This window comes from Salmo salar, chromosome ssa01 (genome assembly GCF_905237065.1).
Source record: "Salmo salar chromosome ssa01, Ssal_v3.1, whole genome shotgun sequence".
In the NCBI taxonomy this organism is placed as follows: Eukaryota; Metazoa; Chordata; class Actinopteri; order Salmoniformes; family Salmonidae; genus Salmo; species Salmo salar.
In genome coordinates, this window is record NC_059442.1 from 122,932,798 (window position 1) to 122,941,102 (window position 8,305).

Genomic DNA, 8,305 nt, shown 5'->3' on the forward strand with positions numbered 1-8,305 from the left:
TCATCAGGTTCTTAGTCACCTCCCTGACCAATGCCCTTCTCCCCCAATTGCTCAGTTTGGCCAGGTGGCCAGCTCTGGGAAGAGTCTTGGTGGTTCCAAACTTCTTCCATCAAAGAATGATGGTGACCACTGTGTTCTTGGGGACCTCCAATGCTACAGACATTTTTTGGTACCCTTCCCCAGATCTGTGCCTTGACACAATCCTGTCTCGGAGCTCTATGGACAATTTCTTCGACCTCATTGCTTGGTGTTTGCTCTGATCTGCATTGTCAACTGTGGGACCTTATATAGACAGGTATAATCATAAACAATATGATTTCATGTGGCATAAACAAAAACACAAAAATATAAGTCAGAACACAACGCCTTTATTCTCCCATGTGATTTCAGGTTCTGTGACTGGGAAAATGTCCTTCCACACAGAGAGAGAGCAGTGGTAGGGCTCCTTAACCAGGTAAAACTCTTTCCACACTGGGAGCATTGGAACGGCTTTTCTCCTGTGTGTATTCTCTCATGCTCTTTTAATGGCCCTTTCTTAGTAAAACTCTTTCCACACTGGGAACAATGGAAAGGCTTTTCTCCTGTGTGTATCCTCTCATGAGCTTTCAGGTGCCCTGTCTGAGTAAAACTCATTCCACAATGGGAACAGTGATAAGGCTTTTCTCCAGTGTGTATTCTCTCATGCCTTTTCAGGTTAGCTAAAATGGTAAAAGTATTTTCACAATGGGAACATTGATAAGGCTTTTCTCCTGTGTGTGTCCTCTCATGAGCTTTTAGGTACCCTAAATGAATAAAACTCTTTTCACAGTGGGAACAGTGGTAAGGCTTTTCTCCTGTGTGTATTCTTTCATGTCTTTTCAGGTTAGCTGACACAGCAAAACTCTTTTCACACTGGGAACATTGGAAAGGCATTTATCCGGTGTGTAGTCTTGCATGCTTTTTTAGGTTTCCTATTAGGGTAAAACTCTTTCCACAATGGTAACATTGGAATGGCTTTTCATCTTTGTGTATTCTCTCATGCTCTTTTAATTTCCCTTTCTTAGTAAAACTTTTTCCACACTGGGAACATTGGAAAGGCTTTTCTCCTGTGTGTATCCTCTCCTGAGATTTTAGGTGCCCTGACCAGCAAAAACTATTTTCACAGTGGGAGCAGTGGTGTTGTCTTGCTGGTTTGGGCGTCTCTGTGCCTGGTTCCCCTGAAGGACTCTTCCCGCTGTCAGAGTCTGGTTTCTCTCCTGCCAAAGACAAACAGAGTATCTAGTTAAACAGAGACCTGAATGAACCCTGCACATGATAAAACTGTCTTCCTATGAGGTTTAATCTAGACTAGATCCCTCAATAAAACAGCAGAACTGGTCATCACAGAGTGGCTTTAGTGCTTTGTAGGCTGGGTAAATCCATTTGTATTCAATACATTTTTGACAGCATCCCTTTTAATTAAAAAAGCTTTCCTTACATGTTTGACTATGGAAGAAGTGGTAAGAAAGTGACTTTTTGTAACTGAATGCAAAAACATCCATGAGATATACAGTATCAGTCAAAAATCTGGACACACCTAGTCATTCAAGGGTTATTCTTATATAAAAAATTATATTTTCTACATTGTAGAATAATAGCGAAGACATCAAAACTATGAAATAACACATATGGAATCATGTAGTAACCAAAAAAAGTGTTAAACAATTCCAAATATATTTTAGATTTTTCAAAGTAAGCACCCTTTGCCTTGATGACAGCTTTGCACACACTTGGTATTCTCTCAACCAGCTTCACCTGGAATGCTTTTCCAACAGTCTTGAAGGAGTTCCCACATATGCTGAGCACCCTTTAGCTGCTTTTCCTTCACTCTGCTGTCTCTGCCTTGCCGGTTCCCCTCTTTCCACTGGGATTCTCTGCCTCTAACCCATTTACAGGGGCTGAGTCACTGGCTTACTGGTGTTCTTCCATGCCGTCCATGGGAGGGGTGCGTCACTTGAGTGGGTTGAGTCACTGACGTGGTCTTCCTGTCTGGGTTGGCGCCCCCCCTTGGGTTGTGCCATGGCGGAGATCATTGTGGGCTATACTCGGCCTTGTCTTAGGACGGTAAGTTGGTGGTTGGAGACATCCCTCTAGTGGTGTGGGGGCTGTGCTTTGGCAAAGTGGGTGGGGTTATATCCTGCCTGTTTGGCCCTGTCCGGGGGTATCATCGGATGGGGCCACAGTGTCTTCTGATCCCTCCTGTCTCAGCCTCCAGTATTTATGCTGCAGTAGTTTATGTGTCGGGGGCTAGGGTCAGTCTGTTACATCTGGAGTATTTCTCTTGTCTTATCCTGTGTGAATTTAAATATGCACTCTCTAATTCTCTCTTTCTGTCTTTCTCTCGGAGGACCTGAGCCCTAGGACCATGCCTCAGGACTACCTGGTATGATGACTCCTTGCTGTCCGCAGTCCACCTGGCCGTGCTGCTGCTCCAGTTTCAACTGTTCTGCCTGCGGCTATGGAACCCTGACCTGTTCACCAGACGTGCTTGTTGCACCCTCGACAACTACTATGATTATTATTATTTGACCATGCTGGTCATTTATGAACATTTTAACATCTTGACCATGTTCTGTTATAATATCCACCCTGCACAGCCAGAAGAGGACTGGCCACCCCTCATAGCCTGGTTCCTCTCTAGGTTTCTTCCTAGGTTTTTGGCCTTTCTAGGGAGTTTTTCCTAGGGAGTTTTTCCTAGCCACCGTGCTTCTTTCACATGCATTGCTTGCTGTTTGGGGTTTTAGGCTGGGTTTCTGTACAGCACTTTGAGATATCAGCTGATGTACGAAGGGCTATATAAATAAATTTGATTTGATTTGATTTGGTCCAACTCATCCCAAACCATCTCAATTGGGTTGAGGTCGGGTGATTGTGAAGGCCAGGTCATCTGATGCAGCACTCCATCACTCTCCTTTTTGGTCAAATAGCCCTTACACAGCCTGGAGGTGTGTTGGGTCATTGTCCTGTTGAAAAACAAATCATAGTCCCACTAAGTGCAAACCAGATGGGATGGCGTATCGCTTCAAAATGCTGTGGTAGTCAGACAGGTGTGTGCCTTTCCAAATCATGTCCAATCAATTGAATTTACCACAGGTGGACTCTAATCAAGTTGTAGAAACATCTCAAAAATATGGAAACAGTATGCACCTGAGCTCAATTTCAAGTCTCATAGCAAAGGGTCTGAATACTTATGTAAATAAGGTATTTCTGTTTTTTATTTTTAATAAATGTGACATTTTTTCTCCAAACCTATTTTCTCTTTGTCCTTATGGGGTATTGTGTGTAGAGTGATGAGGATTTGTATTTATTTAATCCATTGTAGAATAAAGCTGTAACGTAACAAAATGTGGAAAGACTTCAGTGACAATAAAAGGGGGTTGAAGACGTAAAAAATATAGATATCATTTTTTATATCACTCAGATACAGGACAGCCACTTCAGAACAAACTTCCTTTAGATGTTTTTGGGGAAACAATGTTACTATGGTTACTGTTGTTCCATGTTGTGAATGTTATGCAATGCATTAGTATAAGGGTTATAGCAGTATGGCCAAATATTTTTTGTTGATTCTTCCATGGGTCTTACAGTTCAAAATCAAATAGCAAAACTATCCTTGGTATAACCTTCTTAAACCATTACTGTACTGGGGAAGCCCTTCATGTTGTTTAAACCTTCTTATTAAAACAATTCCATATAGACAGGGCTTAGACTGTAATGGGTTAAAACTATCTGAGACTTACATTACTCTGAAACTAGTTATCCTGGGGTCTAACATCTTACATTACTCAGACTAGTTATCCTGGGAAATAGTTTTAATACATTTGCAAAAAATCTAAACCTGTTTTTGTGATGTCATTATGGGGTATTGCGATGTCATTATGGGGTATTGTGATGTCATTATGGGGTATTGTGTGTAGATTGATGAGGAAAAAAATGCATAATATAATCAATTTTAGAATAAAGGGATGCACCGATATGACATTTTTGGCCAATATTTTCCTTGACCCAAAAAACAATACCGATAACCGATATACATTTTTTTTGCTGCCTTTTAAGCATTCTAGTACAGTTAAATAGTTAACACACATGGACGCAGCGGTCTAAGCCACTGCATCTCAGTGCAAGAGGCATCACTACAGTGCCTGGTTCGAATCCAGGATGTATCACATCCGGCTGTGATTGGGAGTCCCACAGTAGTTGTCTGTTAGTGGTGTAGAGAGGACGACAAGGAAGACACAAATTATCATTATTATGGAAAATATTCATTTAAAATCCAGGAATTTTAAAACTTTAGCTTTTTAGGTCATGCCAATAGGTTACAGTAGGTTGTAACTCTCTAGGTCATGCCAGTAGGTTACAGTAGGTTGTATCTCTCTAGGTCATGCCAATAGGTTACAGTAGGTTGTATCTCTCTAGGTCATGCCAGTAGGCTACAGTAGGCTGTATCCAAGTGGAAACAATTATCAACCCAATGTGGAAAGTGTCGAATTTGGTCAACATCAAAATGAATGGCTTATTTGCTACATGAGTTTTACTTGATCTAACAGAAGTTTCGTAATGATTAAGTTGTTATGTGGACACGTGAAATACCGACAACTTTGATAAAAACACTATAGGAGTTGTCTCCAGATCGCTATGCATATTCATGCTAGTAGCTTAGCATCTCTCTCCATTGAATACAGGCGGTTGACGACAACAACCCTCATGGAATATAAACAATAGATTACAATAATAAGATGAATCCACCAATCCAAAAACAGGATAGGCGGGAGCGAGACAACACGCAGTGTCGCTTTGTGGACAACGACTCCCCTTGTTAGGGCAGAGATACATCTTGTCAGTATATCCATAATCTTTGGTGTAGCCACCCAACTCTCACATGGCACTATTGGGGGGCACGGCGTGTAGTAAAACATCACCGTGCCCCCCAATGCCTTTTATGAACTAATGAGCATAACATTTGAGATACTAACAAAAATAAAAAAGGTGAAATTGTACAACCTTGTCATATTACTTTGTAAATGTTAAACCTCGAGGATGTTCCATGACAGAGTTTGATACAGCTATTGCCACCATTATACAAAGTTCTAATAGTATCAACAGAAAAATGACCAAATTTCAAATGCTTAAGACAATCAAAGATAAAATTGTGACTTACTGTATCAAATGCTTTCTGAAAACCCAAAAATAGGATAACAGGGAAGTCATCTAATAGATCACAATACTTAACCAAGTCTAACACCAGCCTCAGATTATTAGATATATGGCGCCCTTTCATAAACCCTGATTGACATTCATCAATCAGATCATTTAAGCAAGACTTTAACCTTTTTGCAAAAATTAAGGCTATAATTTTGTAGTCGTTATTTAGGAGTGTGATTGGACGCCAATTATCAATACTTAGGAGATCCTTGTGTGGTTTAGGTATAAGAGTAATAACCCCTTGCTTCAGAGAGGCAGGTAGTTCTCCCTTCTTTATAGCCTCCTTAAAGGTTTCAAGAAAAAAAGGTGCTATTTCTTCAAAGAAGGTTCTGTAAAATTCAGAGGTTAATCCATCACAACCTGGAGATTTGTTATTTTTTTTAACTGAGCAACCCCGTACTGGATGTCCATAATGGATAAATCTAGGCAACAAGACTGATTGAGTTTTTCACTAACCAAATTAACATTCTCTATAGAATCAAGGAGATCCTTAGAGTCACTCAAATTGTTATCTAAGGAGTAAAGATTCTCATAAAACTTAGTGGTAAAGTCTGATAACAACTCTCTATCCTCAGTGGTAACCCCATTGTGTTGAGTTCCCCTCTCCTCTTCTCCAAATTAAAAAAGTATCTATTGTTCTTTTCACCTTTTTCAAGCCATTGTTTTCTGGATCTTATGAAAGCTCCTCTAGCCTTTTCCTCATACAATGTATCTAGTTGATTCTGTAAATCATTCAATTTAGCTTTCTCATTAAGATCAAGATGCTCAATCTCTGTGATATCGGCAATTGTTTTAGAGAGTTCAGCTACCTCACATCTCCTTCTTAAAGCAAGCCGTTTTCCATAAGTAATACAGGCTGAGCGGATTTTAAATTTCAGCAGTTCCCAATATTTCCCATATTCTGCATTAGATGTAGCTAAACTCCAGTAAACAGAAATTAGATTCTTAATCAAATTTTTTAAATCATCATGCAATAACAATGAGTTATTTAATTTCCAGTTACCACCAGAGTATTTCTTACCATCATTAATGCACATTCTTACAGTCAACCATATGACTTTATGATCCGTCAGGACTGCAGGCAGTATTTTTACCTCTACAGTGTTGGGCTCAAGACTAGAGGTTATCACCCACAAATCAATTCTTGATTGTAAGGAACGATCTCTATTACTCCATGTGTATTGTATCTCTCCAGGGTTTTTTACTCTCTATATGTCGATTAAGTCCAGGCTTTGGCAGAAATTCACCAACTTGTTCACACCAATGTTAGGCCTATGAGGCAATCTATCAGTCTCATTACAATAAACCATATTAAAATCTCCACCAACTATAATCTGACTGGATGGATATTTTCTCAGAAGAATTTAAATAATTTCTTCAATTTCCTCTAGAAGTAAGTTATTTGGAGGACTAGAAAATTATCCATATACATTACACAACACAAATAATCTGTCCATGTGGATGATGACCGCCACGAGCCAATGTCCATTGGAGTCCATTTGAGTAAACTAAAATTTCTCTTTGAAATTGTGTGCTAAAATTGCAACCCCAGCTGAATAATTTGTCCCGTGGGCCAAAAAAATGTCACCGCCCCACTGATTTTTCCAATAATTATAGTCCTCTTTGCATGAATGTGTTTCTTGAACGAATACAACATCTGCGTTGCAGTCCTTACAAAACAAAAAAAAAGCTTTTCTCTTCAACAGGTTTCGTATCCCCCTGGCATTGATTGACATAAACTCCAAGTCCATATCTATAGAATAGAAAGACAAATCCTATGCAATCTCAACGTTACCCTCTCTATAAAAAGTTGCTTCATATGTATTAACAGAAGTCTTAACTTGTAAAACAGTAACACCATAATTCAAAACTAGAACGTTCAGTTTGCAGTGAGGAAGGAGCTACCTTGTAAACCTACAGACAGAACAAATCACCCAGGTCGTATTTCTTTTCCGTTGGCAAAAAAGGCTCTGATTCCCCTGTAGTATCCACCCTTTCCTTGATTTCAGGACTGTTGTACAAGAGGCCACAATTTTGCCTTTGCTGCCTTGTCTGCTGCAGTGAAGTCCTCCCCGAATCTAAGTGTTCTCTCTTTCAGAAAGGCGCTTTCCTTTGCTTTCTTCCAAACTGCATCTCTCGCTGTGCGAAAAGCAAACTGGATGATGATCAAGCGGCTGACGATGGCATCTTGTTTCTTCCCAATACGATGAGCAACATCCACAGCCATATGTCCATCGGGGAAGTCCGGTGCCACACGGTTACAGATGTCTCTTACTATGCGCTTCACATTCTCATCCTGGTTCTCGGGGACACCGTAAAGCCGTAGCCCCCACCTTCTCCGGTATCGCTCTGCTTCTGATAAGCGCTCTTGCATGTCTGCGATGGTCTTCTCCTGAGCAGTGCATTTCTCAGGCTTAGCAGTGTTTGCAAGTTTAAGCTCTTCGATACTCTTGTATGCATGATTCAGAGAGGTCTCAAGGTCAACTATTTTTGATGTGTTTTCGCGTATCATTTTCTCCAGACCATCGGCTCTTTCGTTTATCTTTGCAGAGACAGCATCAATTATGTTGACCTTTAGATCGAGCAAAGACAATTCTTTCTGTGTCTTTTGGGTTGCAGGACTATTGACTGCATTTTCAGAATCAACCGAATGTCCAGAATCCTCCATTTCTTCTCCCGAGGAGTCAGGTGCCGGTTTTCTCCAACATATGAGTGCTCAGCTAGCAACTTCCTTCTCCTCCCTTTGCTCTTTCGCACATTTTTTCCTTCCATTTCTCAAAGTTTTGAATCAAATTATTGGTTAACGAAGCGTTGTTCTCTATTGTGTTTACTATAAGCCAAGTTCCGTTACATTTAAGTAAGTTTGAGAGGGATAAAAGTTAAGGTTACTCAGAGCAAGCTGAAATCTCGTCTGCACTCGCCGCCATCTTCCAGACGTTCCTCTGGATGTCGTACTAAATTCACCAAAATATGACGTAAACACGCAGTTCGTTAGGGCCCATAATGCAATTCTTCAGGAAATGGGCGTGGCTTCACATTGTTTTTAGATTTGAAGAAAATGGCGGAAAATATTCAGCCGAAGTCC

At 40.4% G+C, this 8,305-nt stretch overlaps 1 long non-coding RNA gene across 2 annotated transcripts; it reads right to left on the reverse strand.

The window, feature by feature from the left end:
* Positions 1 to 348: 348 nt before the first annotated feature.
* Positions 349 to 1,815, reverse strand: LOC106561203 (uncharacterized). 2 transcript variants are annotated; one of them, XR_006756996.1, is made up of 2 exons: positions 1,774 to 1,815; positions 349 to 1,235 (listed from the first exon to the last, which is right to left on the reverse strand). It is a non-coding gene; the product is annotated as an uncharacterized lncRNA (long non-coding RNA). The 2 variants fall into 2 exon arrangements; XR_006756995.1 differs by lacking the exon at positions 1,774 to 1,815 and adding an exon at positions 1,719 to 1,759.
* Positions 1,816 to 8,305: the final 6,490 nt, after the last annotated feature.